Source organism: Aptenodytes forsteri, unplaced genomic scaffold (assembly GCF_000699145.1).
Source record: "Aptenodytes forsteri isolate BGI_AS27 unplaced genomic scaffold, ASM69914v1 Scaffold15, whole genome shotgun sequence".
NCBI lineage: Eukaryota > Metazoa > Chordata > Aves > Sphenisciformes > Spheniscidae > Aptenodytes > Aptenodytes forsteri.
In genome coordinates, this window is record NW_008795129.1 from 7812641 (window position 1) to 7820889 (window position 8249).

General features: G+C 38.4%; 1 protein-coding gene across 2 annotated transcripts in view; it reads left to right on the forward strand.

The window, feature by feature from the left end:
* Positions 1-2999: 2999 nt before the first annotated feature.
* PCGF5 (polycomb group ring finger 5) overlaps positions 3000-8249 on the forward strand; it is a 55840-nt gene continuing 50590 nt past the window's right edge. For both annotated transcript variants that reach the window (XM_009277756.2, XM_009277757.2), the window contains exon 1: positions 3000-3114. The gene's annotated coding sequence lies outside the window, so the exon portion shown is untranslated. The remainder of the gene's footprint in view (positions 3115-8249) is intronic.

Here is an 8249-nt window from a genome sequence, read left to right on the forward strand (position 1 = left end):
CCTCAAGTTGCGCCAGGGGAGGTTTAGGTTGGACATGAGGAAAAATGTCTTTACTGAAAGAGTGGTTAAACATTGGAAGAGGCTGCCCAGGGAAGTGGTTGAGTCCCCATCCTTGGAGGTATTTAAAAGACGTGTAGATGAGGCACTTAGGGACATGGTTTAGTGGGCATGGTGGTGTTGGGTTGATGGTTGGACTTGATGATCTTAGAGGTCTTTTCCAACCTTAATGATTCTATGATTCTATGAGTCATACTGACTGCAGTAGAATTCCTGTATTTCGGGCATGGTTAAGTATAAAAATTAGGCTGTTCCAATATAGCTATTTTAAGGATAAAGGGCTAAAATGTTAGGACATTTCTTATTTTAGGCTGTTGGTGTGATCATAATTTATCCATTGTAGTGCTCTTCAATTCTGTTCTTAAAAGGCTTTCTCCCCAGCACCCCCTTATTCACTGCAGAGTTGTAAAGTGTTTGGGGATTTATCAGTAGGAGTTGTCTGCAGTAGAGTGTGGAATGGGCACAGAGGAATACAGGAAGACAAAGAATGGTCTCAGCTTAGGGAAGTTGAATGCTGGCTTGGAGGACTGGTTTCTTCCCATCTTGGATGCTAAATGACTATTTTATGCTGGGTAGGTAATATAGGTCAGGGGTTCACAGGTGGCCATTCATTTTTTAACATTTGTGAGACACATAGCCAAATTTGTTGGTGTTCTGACATCACCAGTACAGCTAAAATCATGTGAAACTGAGCTGTTCACTGAGCACTGAGTCCCAAGTGTCCTGAAAAATTGAACCTTGAAACTTATATCAGCTGTATGGAACTAAAGAGTACTTGGGACAGTTTGACCTAGACTTCTGTGCCTCCTGTTTCTGTATCTGTAAATTATGGCTAGCAGTGTTGTCTTGTTGAATAGGTTGTGGAGAAGATTCTTTTTTTTACTGTTTGGGGAGCATTGAAGTACTAGAGGAATGAGTGGGTATGCATGTGTATGATATCAAACACCTGGGAGTAAGATTATAAAAAAAGCATAACTACCTTTTCTACTGGGTTGTTTGGTAGGAAATGTACATTCATAGTATTAAAACCAGTGTTACAGTTCATATATGCAAAGGCACAGATTTTTTTTCTTCAACTCTTCTGGAGTCTGTAATTTTTACTGACGTTATACTAATCTTGGAAGGCCCCATCTAGATATGGAGTTCTGTTGAGTTTGGTTTCACGGAGATGTATAAGAGATTGTTTTTGCCTAAAGGTTGTGTATTTAGACAAAGGAATGTAATAGACATATTGGGTTCAGGGAGAGGCACTAGTCATACAGATATATTGTTCCATAACGTACTTGGGTGTGCTGCTTGGAGGTACAGAGGTGCTATTTTATTCCTTAAACTAAATATGCACTGGGGCACATCTATGTGATATTAAGTATTTGTAAACTCCTGCTGCCTGAGCTTGAAGAAACTGAGAAAATATCTGCCTATGGTTAGTGTAATATCAAGACAGAGTATATTAGCTGTGGCTCAGTGCCATGGTAACACCAGAACATGGTTTCTAGTCAGCTTACAATACAGACATATCTGACTGCTAGTAGACCCAGCTTGCAACTTTTCTTGTCATTAAAACAAACAAAATTCATTAAGAATACTTTATTAAAACAAACAAACTGGTTTTTAGGAAGCTGTGACAGTGATCTTATGGATGAGTTCTGGATGTGGTATTTGCAGGAAGAGACAGGCAGAGTTTAGGAAAGAACTAGTGTAGCTGTAGAATAATAGAGAAGCCCACAATACTTAAACGTGGACAATGCAGAACCTTCTCTTCTTTTATACTTCAGTGAGTGGGATGTTATTGATCCTGCTTATTGGAGTGGGTGAGATTTACCTTGTTCACAGCAATAAACCTACGCATTCCTTCAAAGTGGCGGTTGACAGTTAAATGTTGATTCCTGTGCTTTCCTACCAGTAAGAAAAGCATAAACACTGCTGAGCGTCCTGTATTGATAGATGTCTCAGGAGCTTGTGCTGCAGGAGCTCTTTGTAGATCAGAGTAGACCAGACAACTTAGTGTGGTATTGCTCTAAAAGTGAGTGGTAAAACGTTGGCCTTAATGATTGTGACTGTTCAGTCAGATATCTGACAGGAGTGTTAAATGAAGTGTTACATTGCATCCCATATGTTAATTTAGCTGCTGAACTATAGTAACTCTTACTTTTAATCACTCATTTCTATGTATCTTGTAGGCTGCACAGGTTTTAAATAGTGGCTAAAAAACCTGATACTCCATCATTGCTCATTTTATCATGTTATCATGAGCAACACTCATTTGGAAGTCATCAGCTCTGCATGGATCAGTCCCTGGACCTATACCAAATACAGGAAAGCAGTGATTCCATATAAGCTATATAGCTAAACAGGGCAGGGAAATCCAACTGCTGACTGTGCAGTTGCTGCTCTTGTCTCACCATGTACCAAAATTAATATACCCAGAAACAGAGCATAGAGCAGGAGCTCCAGAACTTTTTTGAGTGCTACTAACACAGAAAGAGAACTCTGTGATAGAATAGTTGCTTTAGCAGCTTGTACTTTTTTTTGGACCATGCACAGATGCAGGAGGAGATGTTTAGGCTGTATTCCTTCTCTAGAGGAAAGGCAGTAGATCAGATCTGTGCGGGATATCAGTTTGAAGTACCTTCATAGTTAGGAGGTCCCTGCAGGAGTGAACTGCATTTCAATTACCTGCACTACTGGGCTTAACGACTTAAGAGTCTTTTTCAAAGTTGTTTTCCTGTGAGCAAGTAGGTGCTAAATATTTTCTGTTTGGGGGGCTGGAGTTGCTGTCTATGTAAACATACATTTGCATTCTTTTGGTTTTTAGGTCTTATGCTTTTTTCTGCAACACTTCTGTTTCTGAGTTAGCAAGGTTTCCTATTCAGGGTTTTATTTCTTTCATTGTCTCTTTTTTTTTTTTTTCCTTTGCATGTTCCTGCTTATCTCACAAGCACAAGGAAGTGATTGAAACTCCAGGTAGAAGATAAATTTCAGAATAAGAAGAAACTTGCATACACTGAAAAGAAATCACAGAAGGATTGTGGAGAAGAATCTAGAGTACAAGTTCTGGTATGAAATTCTAAATATTTTCCTTGGACTTCAGGTCACTTGTCTGCTCTGGAAGACAAACCTCACTTAATATAGAGTATAGCATGTAAAATAGTTCCACTGAGTCTGTGCTGGCCAGGCAAAGCTTACTTCTTACCAGTAAAACTATGTTTAAATGGATTCAGACTAGCATAGTTCCTACTCTGTTGTATATGGTATCCACTAAGATATTTTTCATGCTTTATCCAAATGTTGAAGTGTCTTATATGTAAGAAAACTTGTTTGTATGAAAACTAGCCACAAAGTCAGGACAACTTTCTAGTACTACATTTTTTTGCCACTGTTAAAAATGTTTTGAGTATGATTTTTTTCCTCCTTAAGATATCAGAAGGAAAACCATATGTAAATACTCTTGATATGCATTCTTCCATCTCCACAATATGAAATCAAAAGGCAATTCATTTTCTTAACACTGAAAATGTTGAAATCTTCCACGCATTTAAATAATGCTGTATCAGTATTCACCTAGAGAATACCTTGGTCTATTTCTGACTCCGTATTTCCACTGAAGGCACTGGCAAGCATTCCTGCTAATTTAAGGGGCCACAATTTGAATCCTTTGTACTTATTGTGGAAATTCTGAATTTAGACCTGTGAATTTGCACAAAGCAAGAAAAAAAAGGTCTTTCCCTTGAAATCAGATTAAGTTTAAAACCCAAGAAAGCTTATTTAAATTTAGAAAACCTTAATTGCTCTTTTTTCACTTCTGTAGCATTAAATTTGCATTTTTTTTGACAAGTAATTATTTCCAGAATTTGGCTGTGTAAAAGCTTGTCAGGCTAAAACCAGGTATACTTGCATTACAAGTTGACTGGCTGGAATCAGTCACCTAATCCTAGAGAAATGGCTTGATTATTTTTAGTCTTATGTAGATGGACTTACTGGTACAATTTCAAAAGCTTTCTCTTTGTAAGTGCAAGACAGAAGCCTGGAAGGTTGCCATGTATGTTTTCTAGGCCCATATCCTAGGTGCTGTTATATAAAAACACCCATTTAGTGCCCACTGAACTGAAATTCAAGTTATGATCTCACTGTTGCTAAGTACCGACTTCAGCTGGTATAAAATGCTGCAGCTAGAAGTTCGTTAGTTCTATGTTCAGGGCGACCAGAAGAAAGGACAGGGAGCAGAGAGAGGAGAAACTCATTACAAAAGTAGTTTAACTAGCTGACACAAGACCTTGAATAAGGACCAGTGCATCAGCAGAAATGAAATGGAGATATAATCTGGCAATATTCTTAAGGTAATATAATCATGATTTCCCTACGATAGACATTTGATTCAAATGTTAGACTAGAGTACAGCTTAACTGTGAATCAGAAAAGCACCACAAAGGAGATGGAAGCCAAAGAATGAATATGGGGGGGCTAGGCATTCATATCCTACTAACTCTTTCCTTGCTTGAAACTGCAGCAATAAGTATGCAGTGTTTAGGTGTTCATGAGGGAAACAGCAGAAGAAAACCCTTGGGGGTAATTCTAAAATCGATATATTCCATATAAATGTAATAAAGCTCCCTGACATTAGATGAGTTCAAATAGAAGTCTCATACACTTCCATGGGCATATTCCAGATCTCTTGAAGATCTGAGATAGTAAAATAGAAGAATAGGATAAATAGCAAAAGAGAAATCACTATGTAGAAACTATTTGTAGGTTCTATTTACAGAGTGCCTTATTCCTCCCACACAAAGCACAGACTTCTAAAAGAGTTTTGAAGGGTCATGGTATAATCAGCTGCCAGTGTCAAGGGGAGACAAAAGAATGAAGGTAGTCTTGGATGAATGGGCAAGGGGAATATCAAGCAGTTGTCAAATTACATTGCTTCTGTGGTTGTTAGTGCTGTGATCACTACTCAAATACGGATCTTGGTTCTGGCAATTGCACTTCAAGGAGGATGCAGAAGAATTGAAAAGGGTATATAGAAGACCTAAAAGAATGATACAGGGCTTGGGACACATGCTTTATTATGAAAGACCGGAGGCACAGCTTAGTAAAAGTAAAGCTAAGGTGGCGCTTCCAGCCAGTAATCAAACCATACCTTAATATTATCTTTGGTAAACTAAATGGAAACATTTGAGATAAAGTAACTGATATTCAAAACCAGATTGTTCAGTCTTGCAGATTAAAAGAAAATCAAATGACTGTAGCTTAGCAAATGAGGTAATAAAAACCAGACTAATTCAGACTACAATTAAGGATTTATTTTTTTTTTTTTTTTTACTAATTGGAACTACTAATGATTGTGGTAGATTCCTCGGCGCTGGTAATCTTGAAAATTAAGAAAGATGATTTAGTCAAAGTAATCTGTTGAACTTCAGATGGGAATTAATACAAGTAAGTCCTATGGTTTGTGGGGTTTTTTAATGCAGCTCAGACTAGATGATCACAGTGGTCTTTTTTGACTTAATATGTATTACCGTAAAGGTTGTGCAGTCAGTCTTAACATCCAAATGTTACAGTAATATGCAGCCCTGGCAGAGAAAGTTCTGCATGCGATTACCTGAAATTCTCCAGAATTCAGATTGCTAATTCAGTAAAAACAGAATAGAGGGACATGTATATCGAGAAGGCAGTAGGATGCTATTAGACAGACGAGACGTTTTAAAAAACAGCATATCTAGTGTGGTTTGTCAGCACTTTATAAAGGCATGACAGGGTCCCTTGTAAAATGCCTGGCTATTTAAATTTTAAATGACCTTTTATCTTCCTTTGTGGTGGGTAGTATTCAAAAAGTATATGGAAAGTAAAGCAACAGCTAGCCCTGTAGCTCTGCAAAAGATAGCCCTTGGATACAAGGGAGAGCTATGTACTGTATTTGCATAATGTTAGTCTCAAAGTAGGTTAGATATCTGCTTGGCCATTTGATTTTCTGTAAAAATACTGTTCCCTATTTGTTCTGTATTAAACCCTTCTCCATTTATATTTTTATGTTCTTTAAAAATAAACGTAGAAAAGATGTGTTGTTTTAACAACTGGTAAAAGCAAACCAGCTAAGGTGCAGAATGGTCCAATATCAGCGTTCCAGAAGAGTTCTTTATGAAAGAAGAAAGCCAGACTTGAGTGAAGGTCTCATATTTATTTTGCAAATAATAAGGTTAGAGAAAATAAATACGGTGTGGAAGAGTATGCCCGAGCTTCCCTGAGGTAATACAGGGGTGTATGTTGTGTAAGTAGAACTAACAGATGCTTAGGAATCCTAACAAATCAGGATTCCTATCTTTCAGGCTTCTTGCCTTCATTTCGGCAGATTTTTTCATACCACTGCTAGAAAATAAATATTTTGTTATCATTGATAAACATCCTTGTTAATAACCACATTCTTTAAGTCATCTTTGTACTATATTCCAGTGGTGTGCAAGAAAGAGCTTTGCCTCAGATGTACAGTAATCTTTAAGCCCCTGTAAGAGATATTCAGTTTGCTATAACAAGTAGATGACACTAGTTCTGCAGTACACTTCAGTGTTCATAGCATTTTTTGTATGTGACAGTGATGCAGTGTTTATTTTAAGAGTCAAAAGCCCCTAAAGTCAATAGGGAAAATTGCTTGCAATGACTTCTAACTTATAGCCCATACATTTTGATTTCTATTTTACCCATAAAATTTCTGTATGAAAATCTACTGCTAAGAGGTTTTTTATTTTTGATGTAATACAGCATTTCGTGCTCAGTGAGAGGACGTTAAGAATATTCGGTAATACAAATGGTGCTTTACTATGAATGCAGTAAAAGTAACAAGTATCAGAGAGATGGCACCCAAAAATACTATCATGTGTATCTAGTATATTCCCATTCTAAAAAAAAGGTCAATATCTTGATATAAATATGTATCTGTTATGAGATGATGCCAGTATTCTGTAGGGCTTCTTACACTGTGTTTATTGCCATATAAATGAAACATCTTCCAGCAGTGTATTAAACAATGTGCCTAACGTCTGTCACATGCTTTTAATACAGCCTCTCCCCAAGGAGAGAAGCACATGCAGTAGATGGCCGTGTTTTGGTAGACTTTTTGTGTTTATTTTGGGGTGTATGTTGAAACATTTATGTTGACAACATATAACCAATGTATAGCGTTACACAAAATTATTCTTATATAGCTGATTGACCTATAGGCAAACTACAGGCTGAGCTGGATACTGCCTGGGTAAGTAGTTCATCTGGCACCCAGCCCACTCCCACATTCTTTCCATCACTCAGAGGTGTTGGTCATGTCATACAATGCACATCTGTATCTGGCCATGGAGAAATGGGACAGCATACATCTGGTTGTAACACAAATACAGGCTTAGTCATGTCACAAATGTGCATAAACCCTCAATACCTACTCACACATCACCAGACAACACAACACAAAGGTTGGACGTCACTAATTTTGTCGATTATTTTATTTTTGTGGGTTAACCCCAGTAGGCAGCTAAGCACCACGAGCTGCTTGCTCACTCACCCCCCGACCCCTTGTGTGACGGGGGAAGAGTAAAAGCAAGAAAACTTGGGGGTTGAGATAAAAAAAAATAATAATTGTTTAATAAGTGAAGGATAAGTGGAAGATGAGAGAAAGGAAAGAAAACAAAACAAGTGAGGCAAAGGCAACCACTCTCCACCTCCCACAGGCAGACTGATGCCCAGCCAGTTCCCAAGAAAAAGAGAGCTAACCTCCTTAAACCCCCCTCTCTTCCCTTTTTAATCACCAAGCATGACGTTATAAGGTGTGGAATATCTCTTTGGTTAGTTCAGGTCATCTGCCTGGTTGTGTCCTCTCCCAACCTATTGCGCACCCCCCAATCTTCATTTCAGTGTGTAGTGAGAAAGATAGAAGGCCTTGATGCTGTGCAAACACTGTTCAGCAATAGCTAGAACATTAATGTGTTATCAGACTCAATTCTTTCTGGGGTGCCATGTCGCCATAGGACTTGCTTTTCAAGGCCCAGGATAGTGTTCCGGGCAGTGGCATAGGGCACGGGATATGTTTCCAGCCATCCAGTGGTTGCCTCCACCATTGTAAGCACGTGGCGCTTGCCTTGGCGAGTTTGTGGGAGTGTGATATAATCAATCTGCCAGGCCTCCCCATATTTATATTTCAGCCATCGTCCTCCATA